Source organism: Syngnathus scovelli, chromosome 21 (genome assembly GCF_024217435.2).
Source record: "Syngnathus scovelli strain Florida chromosome 21, RoL_Ssco_1.2, whole genome shotgun sequence".
NCBI lineage: Eukaryota > Metazoa > Chordata > Actinopteri > Syngnathiformes > Syngnathidae > Syngnathus > Syngnathus scovelli.
In genome coordinates this window covers 1,733,973-1,742,889 of record NC_090867.1, presented here as the reverse complement: position 1 = coordinate 1,742,889, position 8,917 = coordinate 1,733,973, and the positions used below count along the sequence as shown (strand labels likewise).

At 48.9% G+C, this 8,917-nt stretch overlaps 1 non-coding gene across 1 annotated transcript; it reads left to right on the top strand.

Moving 5' to 3' along the window:
- Positions 1-5,480: 5,480 nt before the first annotated feature.
- LOC125991808 (U1 spliceosomal RNA) lies at positions 5,481-5,647 on the top strand. The gene has a single exon (XR_007489452.2). It is a non-coding gene; the product is annotated as a U1 spliceosomal RNA (small nuclear RNA).
- Positions 5,648-8,917: the final 3,270 nt, after the last annotated feature.

Here is an 8,917-nt window from a genome sequence, read left to right as displayed (position 1 = left end):
ACGCCTTGGGATCCCCCGGGATGAGCTGGATGAAGTGGCTGGGGAGAGGGAAGTCTGGGAGTCCCTCCTAAAGCGGCTGCCCCCGCGACCCGACCCCGGATAAGCGGAAGAAGATGGATGGATGGATGGATGGATGTTTCTTCAAAACTGGGCAACCCGGAAGAATGTGTCGACTTTTGGTGGTCACAAAAACGCACGAGTTTTAGTGTGAGGGACCCGGGACCCAGGCCTGCATTAGTGCGCTTTGTCAGGAATAAACAATTGGTAAATTTGGTCTGATTGATCTACTGGTCTTCTCTTTGACAGAACAAACTCGCAAAATTGTTAGGTGCGCCAGTGTGTGGATTGGGACATAGCAACTCATGTGTTGAGTGTTGATCGCAATTTGGAGTCAGATCAATAACTAAAATCCGTAGCCTAACAACATGAACATTAAATGAAAGAAACCTGTATTGTTTAAGGCACCATCAGTAACCTATATTTTATATTTTAGCAAAAGTGGTCTAAATTTACTTCAAAGAAAAAAATAATAGCAATTTTCTTTCATCCACTCAACTGAAATATTTTTAAAATATAATTGGATTGAAATACAATAAAATAAAGTGCAAAAATCTATTAATCAAAAACACTTTCCTCAAGGAGAAGTAACATGCAGTGAAAACAAATATTAAACTTTAACTTTTAAATTTTCTATTTTAGCAAAAGTGGGCTAAATTTACTTCAAAGAAAAAAATAATCCGCGTCTTTCGTTTCATAATGTCGTCTCAGATTATACTCTTTCAGTACCGCCACACTTTCTCCACACAGAAGACACAGGTTTTCCAGCTACCTCCGTGAAGATATACTCCGACTCCCACTTGTTTGAAACCCCCAGTTCTCAGTGTCCACCTTCCTTTTTGCCATTTTTGACGGGTCTCTGAAAGTTAATTTTACAGTTATGCTGACTGCTAATAATAATCACTGAAATGAAGCAGCGTACTGCTCGGTGCGTCACCGTTGCATTGTGGGAAATGTAGTATTGGTGCGTGTAAAAGATCTGCGGGCTGCCGGCTTGCTGCGGTCTGCGGGCCGGTTCTAATAATAAATCAAGATCATCACAGGGGCCGTAAAAAACCTTCTCGCGGGCCGGATGTGGCCCGCGGGCCTTGACTCTGACATATGTGGTGTAGAGGGAGAAGAGCATTGGGGAGAGGACGCATCCCTGAGGGGCTCCAGTGTTGGTGGTCAGGGTGTCAGATGTGATGCTCCCCAGCCTCACACGCTGTCTCCTGTTGGTCGAGAAGCTGGTGATCCACTGACAGGTGGAGGCAGGCACCGCGAGCTGGATGAGCTTCTGTTGGAGGATGTCAGGAGCGATGGTGTTGAACGCCGAGCTGAAGTCCACAAACAGGATCCTGGCGTACTTTCCTGGGGTGTCCAGGTGTTGCAGGATGTAGTGCAGTCCCATGTTGACCGTATCATCCACCGACCTGTTTGCCGGGTAGGCAAACTGGAGGGGGTCCAGCAGGGGGCCCGTGACATCCTTCAGGTGGTTCAGTACTAACCTCTCGAAAGATTTCATGACCACAGATGTCAGTGCAACAGGTCTATAGTCATTCAGACCTGTGATGGCGGGCTTCTTGGCCACTGGAACGATGGTGGAGCTCTTGAAGCACGAGGGCACCTCACACAGCTCCAGGGAACGGTTGAAAATCCGTGCACAGGTGGGCGCCAGCTGCTCAGCGCAGACTTTCAAGCAGGAAGGTGACACGCCGTCTGGGCCTGGTGCCTTCCTGATCTTTTGTCTCCGGAACATCTGGCGCACTTCCTCCTCGCGAATCTGGAGTGCGGGCGCGGCCTCTGCAAGAGAGAGAGTCGGTGACCACGGTGATGGAGGTGTGGACAGAGCAGTTGTGGGGGGAGGTGAGTATGTGGATTGTGTGGATTGTGCTGCAGGATGTCCCGTTGTGTGGGAGGACCGATCAAACCTGCAGTAGAACCTGTTTAGCTGGTCAGCGAGCCTTGGGCTCTCCACAGGACGGGGGGTTCGTTTCTTGAAGCCCGTGATGCTCTGCAGGCCTTTCCACACTGTTGAGGGATCAGGATTGGCAGAGAGGTGTCTCTCCAGGCTCTCCCCGTAACACCTCCTGGCTTTCCTGACCTATTGGTTCAGTGTGTTTCTGGTCTGCTTGAACAGGTCCCGGTCGCCGCTCCTGTAGGCCTCCTCCTTGACTTTGCGCAGCCTCCTAAGGTTCGGTGTAAACCAAGGTTTGTTGTTGTTGTACGTGCAGAAGGTCTTAGTCTGCACACACAGATCTTCACAAAAACTTATGTATGATGTGACAGTGTCAGTGAGTTCATGCAAGTCTGAATTTGCAGCTTCAAAAACACTCCAATCGGTGCAGTCAACGCAGGCTTGGAGGTCCTGCCTTGACTCCACTGTCCACTTCCTGACAGTCCTCACCACAGGCTTGGAAGTTTTTAGTTTATGTCTGTAGGCAGGGATCAGATGAACTAGACAGTGGTCCGAGAGTCCTAAAGCTGCACGAGCCACAGAGTGGTATGCATCCTTAATTACGGTGTAGCAGTGGTCCAGTGTCTGTGCCCCTCTGGTGGGACACGTTATGTGCTGTCTGTATCTGGGGAGTTCGTGTGCGAGGTTCGCCCTGTTAAGATCACCCAGAACAATGATTAGTGAATTTGGTAGAAGTTTCTCCATGTCTGTCACCTGGTCAGCCAGCATCTGCGTGGCTTCACTTGCACGTGCGTGTCGTGGGATGTAAACAGCCGCCATGACGATCGAGGAGAACTCCCGTGGTGAATAGAACGGCCGGCAGTTTATGAAAAGTGTTTCCAGGAGAGGGCTGCAAAACTCTTTCAACACCATGACATCGGTACACCAACGTTCATTAATGTAGAAACAGAGACCACCTCCCTTTGATTTTCCGGAGAGCTCCGCGCTGCGATCTGCACGCGTTAGCCGAAACCCAGCTAACTCCATGGCGTGGTGGGGGGTTCGTTCGCTAAGCCACGTTTCAACAAAACACAGCGCGGCGGATCTGCTGAAGTCCGTGTTCCTTGAAGTGAGGAGCAGCAGTTCGTCCATCTTGTTTGCCAGGGAGCGGACATTCGCCAGATGAATTGACGGTAGGGCAGAACGGAACCCTCTCTGCCTCAGCTTTACGAGGGCTCCCGCTCGTTTTCCGTGTCGCCGCCGTCGCGCTAGCTTGTATAGCACCGCCGCTCCGGCTAAAATCTCCGACAAACAGTCTGAATCAGAGAGAACAGGAGAGAAAATACCAGAAGAAGACTGACCGATGTTTAACAGTGCTTCTCTAGTAAAAGTGATCCGGGATGGACAGCAGAAGACACAGAAAACACACAAAATAAGACAAAGAAAAAGAGAGCGACTCACCGTGGCAGCCATCCGCGGCGCCATCAGATGACCATCAAAGTCAATCGACTTTGTCACAGGCCTCCCCCCCTCAGAGGGAAACACGGTGGTCCTCACGGTGGTGGACCGTTTTAGCAAGATGACGCATTTCATCCCTCTGCCTAAGCTTTCATTTGCGAAGCAGACGGCGTCCATCATGGTGCGGGAGGTGTTTCGTCACCACGGTCTCCCACAAGACATCGTGTCAGACCGAGGACCTAAATTCGCTTCCACCTTCTGGACGGAGTTCTGCCGACTCCTTGGCGCCACGGCCAGCCTCTCCTCGGGGTTTCACCCTCAGTCCAACGGTCAAGCGGAGCGCCTGAACCAGGAACTGGGCAGGTCTCTCCGATGCATGGCCGCCGGGGACCAGCGCGGGTGGGTCCAACAGCTTCCTTGGGTAGAGTACGCTCACAATTCCCTCCCCAGCTCGGCTACGGGACTTTTGCCTTTCCACTGCGTCTTCGGGTACCAGCCACCTTTGTTCGCCGCGTGGTGCGGCGTGCCCGTCGGCCCAGGCTTGTGTCCGCCGTTGTCATCGTGCCTGGGCGAGGGGCCGGGTCACTCTTCTCCGCTCTGTTTCAGGCTACGCCCGCCAGGCGAACAAGCACCGGACACCGGCTCCGGAGTACAGAGTGGGGCAGCGTGTGTGGCTCTCGACGCGGGATTTGCCGCTGCGAACAGGATCCCGCAAACTGGCGCCCCGCTTTGTTGGACCGTTCCCTATTCAGAAGGTGGTCGGCCCGGCCGCAGTCCGTCTTCTCCTTCCAGAGTCCATGAAGGTTCACCCCACGTTCCACGTGTCCCGTGTGCGGCCCATCCATGAGAGCACGTTGGCGGCGGCGCCCGTTCCGCCGCCGCCGCCCCAGCTCGTTGATGGGGGCCCGGCTTACGCTGTCCGCTCCCTGCTCCAATCGCGGCGGCGCGGTCGTGGCCTCCAATACCTCGTGGATTGGGAGGGTTATGACGACGCGCACCGCTCCTGGGTTCCGAGCCGCTGGATACTCGACCGTTCGCTCATCACGGAGTTCCATCGCTGCCATCCGGACCAACCGGGTCCTCGGCGCGGGCGCCCGAGGAGGGACGAGGGGACCAGGGTTGAGGGTCCGGGGAGGTCTTGTCCGCCGGTACCGGGGTCTTCTGCTCCTGCGTCCGTCGATCCTGCGTCTGGCGAGGTGTCGGACGTTTCGGCGGTGTACTGACCCCCCCACCTGGTCGCCCGGGGTATTGCCTTCCTTTTGTTTTTGTTTTTGGTTCCTGGGGACGTCGGGAGCCGTCCCTTGTGGGGGGGGGTTCTGTCACGTGCTGGTGCCACCGGCGACAGGACCACGCCCCCCTGTCAGTGGAATCGCCGTCACCTGCCACGGGCTCATGGACAGCGGTATATCAGCGCCGCCAGCGCAGACCTGAGTGTCAGTCTGTCCCTTGATGCTGCTTCGCTCATCAGTCCCTGAGATACTGACTCGCTTGACTATTGGAAATCCCGCAGAATCGCTTGTCCTCTCCTGCCCGATCGCCGCTCCAGCACCAGCTGTTACCATCATCCCCTTCCACAATAAAGTCTGTCGCTACGCACTTGGCTGTACTGTCCGTTCCCTTACACATACACGTTATTTAAAAAACACTATAAGTAAATCGTAAATCTACATTCTGGTTTACATAGTTCACGCCAGGAGACGCAACATGCTTATTGACTAATCCGTTGATGAACGGGAAGGTAGTTCACTTATTGACTCGTTCGCGAAAGGGAAAGTCAGTATTCGTTCCCTCACTTATCCGTTCACGCAATGAACTGGAAATGCAAATCACTGACTCGTTCACTCACAGATCCGTTTAGTTGGTGAACGGGAAATGCAATTCACGACCCGTTCGTGAACGGAGAGTTACATCATTTTCTTCTTCGTTTTGTTTTGCGGCAAGGTGGCACCAGCTTCAATGCGCATTACCGACACCTACTGGTTGAAGTCATATGAACTGAAAAAAAGGACGAATCACTTTAGGAAGTGATTCGTTCACTCTCGTTAACTGAAAAGATTCGTTCCTTTGAACGGATCGTTCACTCACGAGACAACACGACTGACAGAGGAGACGCCATAATCAAAAAGGTGGTTTACCCAGGGCAAGTCTCAGCCATTGCACTCCGGTTGTGCCACCCCAGCGAATTCCCTAAACGTGGGAATCTATACTACATACGTATATTCTGGTAGTGGCGGACTGCGTTCGCGCTCTCCCCTGATCTTGCCCTTTAAAACAAAATGCATACACAGTAGCACGCATACGGAGTTTAGGTCTGCAGTGCTGTGACACACTAAACCACATATGTCAGAGTTACGGCCCGCGGGCCAGATCCGGCCCGCGAATTGATTATCTATGGCCCCCTGGATGATATTTAATTACTATTAGAACCGGCCCGCAGGCCACAGCCGCCCGCTGGTGTTTTGCACGCACCAACACTACATTTCCCACAATGCAACGGTAGCCCGCGATATCACTGCAGCTCGCACAAGCGACTTCATTATTCATCAGTAGTCAGAGCAGAGTTCAACTTTCTGATACCCCCCTCCTCAAAAATGGCTAAACGTAAGGTGGACGCTGAGAACAAGGGGTTTCAGGCCAGATGGGAGGCAGAGTACATGTTTACGGAGGTAAGAGGCAAACCTGTTGTGTCTTCTGTGTGGAGAAAATGTGGCTGTAATGAATTAAAACGAGGCCTTAAGTCCAGACAGGCTATGTTCACGTATGCTAAATCACAAAGCGAGGCGGCTGTCAAGGCTAGCTTTATTGTGGCAAAAGAGATCGCAAAATCAGCCCGGCCTTTTGCAGAAGGAAAGTTTATCAAAAACGGGTTTTGAGCCTCAGAGCCTAACCCCGAACATTGATGAACTTGTACAAAAGATGAGACACCTCTAAGTATCAGGCTCAGCCTCAGACAAGTGAGCATCACAGAGCAGTAACGTATTTTCCGTTTTTTAATTCGGTTACATTTTTACATTTGTTTCTACAAGACGTGATTTTTCTTTGAAGAAAATATTGTTTTGTCTGTGTGCCATTTTTGCATTTTATTTATCTATATTTATTTTCCAGTTGAATGGACTAAGGGAAAATTGCAGATAAGAGCCATGAGAAAGAATACAACTGATTTGATTAATTTTTTTTTATTTTACGATTTGAAAGCAATGATCGGTAGATCATAGAGCAGCACAATAATAAATTTTCAGTTTATAATACATGCACTTTTATTTATGCATTTATCTTGATATTAAGAAACACATTTTGTTTTTAAAACAATTTAATTTTTTGCTGTTTGGCTGTTGAAAATATTTTCCCTTGAAGTTACTGACAGAGCCATAACAAAATATTGCCATATTCATTTAATCATTAAATAATGTACACTGTGTTAGGTCTTAGTTCAATAGGCTATGTGCAATCATTCCGATATATTTTAATAAACATTGAACCAGTCCGGCCCTCGGCTTGTAGCAAATTTGTTTTTTTGGCCCTCGGTGTGTTTGACTTTGACATCCCTGGTTTAAGGCATGCCTGATGTTTTTCTAAACCACGGACACTGCCAAAGTTGTTTAAAAATGTGATCAGTACTTCAGTACTTGATTATATCTCATGTTTTGATTAATGCTAGATGTGATGTCAAATGTTGCCTAATGCTAGACGCCAGCTTTGGATTACTACTGAACGTCTGGACAGAGGGAAATGTTTTGCCTAACAATCAAAATATAGTGTCAAATGAACAAACAAACAAACAAATGCATGGTAAGTGGTGAGTAAGAACTTTGCATAGTCAGGGAACATTAACAAATTGATGATCTCACACCCAAAAGTTCACATGATTCTGTATAAAATGACAAAATTGAAAGTGGGTCAAGTGGATGCATGTGCAAGAATGGTTTACAGGAAGGACACTTGGAAATAAAACAGGTAGAGGTGCCAGAGGAAGAGCGACAGGAGGAAAACAACCAAGAACCCGGCCAAAGGTGATCACCAAGGCCGAAAAACGGGATGGAGAACAACAGCCCCCACACACACTGAATCGCCCATAATCAGCAATCACCCCCACGGAACCAGCTCTCACCGAACCAGCACCCACTCCTGCGAACTTGCCACAACCCTTGACTTATAATCCATCAAACTCGGCCCACACTGTCATGTGCAACTGAATATAAGCTGACCAAAGAACCTTGAACGTTGCCTTTTCTGAATGGAGACTTTCTGCTCTTGAGCATGGTCGCTCAAAAGGCCCAGTGCTGTATTGTACTTTCCTGAAAACAGAGCTTTCTTAACAAGAATTGTGATTGAACTCAACCAACCTGTTGGGTTGACAACATTTATCTGAAATCAATCTCAGAGGCGATAGGTCTTTTTGGCTTAGCGTTTTCTTCTGCGCAGAAGGGCGCAGCCCAGACACACGCAGCAAGTGTGGCTGAGATCCGCGCCTTCCTCGAGTTTAGCCGTGCCTTTTATTGAGAGAGAAACAAAGGGGCAAGTGTACATGATCGAGTAGGTTTCCAAACAGGAAGGACATAATTATTATCTCATTACCACAGAACGAAGGAGATACTCTTATGGTCGGAGCAGTATGGACGTCTCATGACCATTAGCTTAACAAAGACATAGTCTTTAGTGTGTCTGCTTCAGCCATCCCATGACAATCTCATGATCTGATCATGTCTAGCTAACTGTGGGGCTTATTGTATAGCGAGGCTAATGACTCCAGTCATTAGCCGGCCATATGCCCCCAAGTCATTTTCACGAGGCTAGATGGTCACATACTGCGGAGAATCTTGCACACAAAAGTAGTTACATAGAATCCAATGATAAAAAGTATATCATTTCCAACATTCCCTCCTGTTTTAACATTGGAATTCATCGGAAAAAAGATCACCTAATAACTACATATGTTTATAAATGAGCATATGCCTACATAATATAGTATAGTACCATCAAAAAGCATGAACGTTTACATTCCAGAGTTTAGCAGAACTACAGCCCTTCATCTATGTTCGTTATAATGAAATGTATTTTGTTCTGGATCGTCAAGAAAAAAAATAGACAGGTAGGCGATTTACGCAAAGCGGTCCCACTCATCTTGTTCACGCTGGGCCAACATGATATTCTGGACAGCAGACGCTGATGTCAACCTTTTAGTCATGTGACAAATTTAAAATAATGTCGCATGTGGTCATTTGATAAAGTAATGAAGGACATAATATTGACACAATATCACAGCATACTGTAAAGTTGAAATGCTCTTAGTTTTGCCCCCCTTGCATATGTATGTGTCTGTCGATGCAAAGTCCAGTCCACTGAATGTTCAGTAGTGAATTGCTCTGGGATCACTGCCCAGGGCCTGCTGTCCATCCAAGATCTTTATGTCCACTTCACCGTCCTCAGAGTCTCTTCCCAGGCCCCGGTCAGCGTCCAGGAGTTCCCTAGTAATCGACATCTCCATAACTAGTCGTCAGCAAACAATTCTTCTCCTTTGGGGTTGTT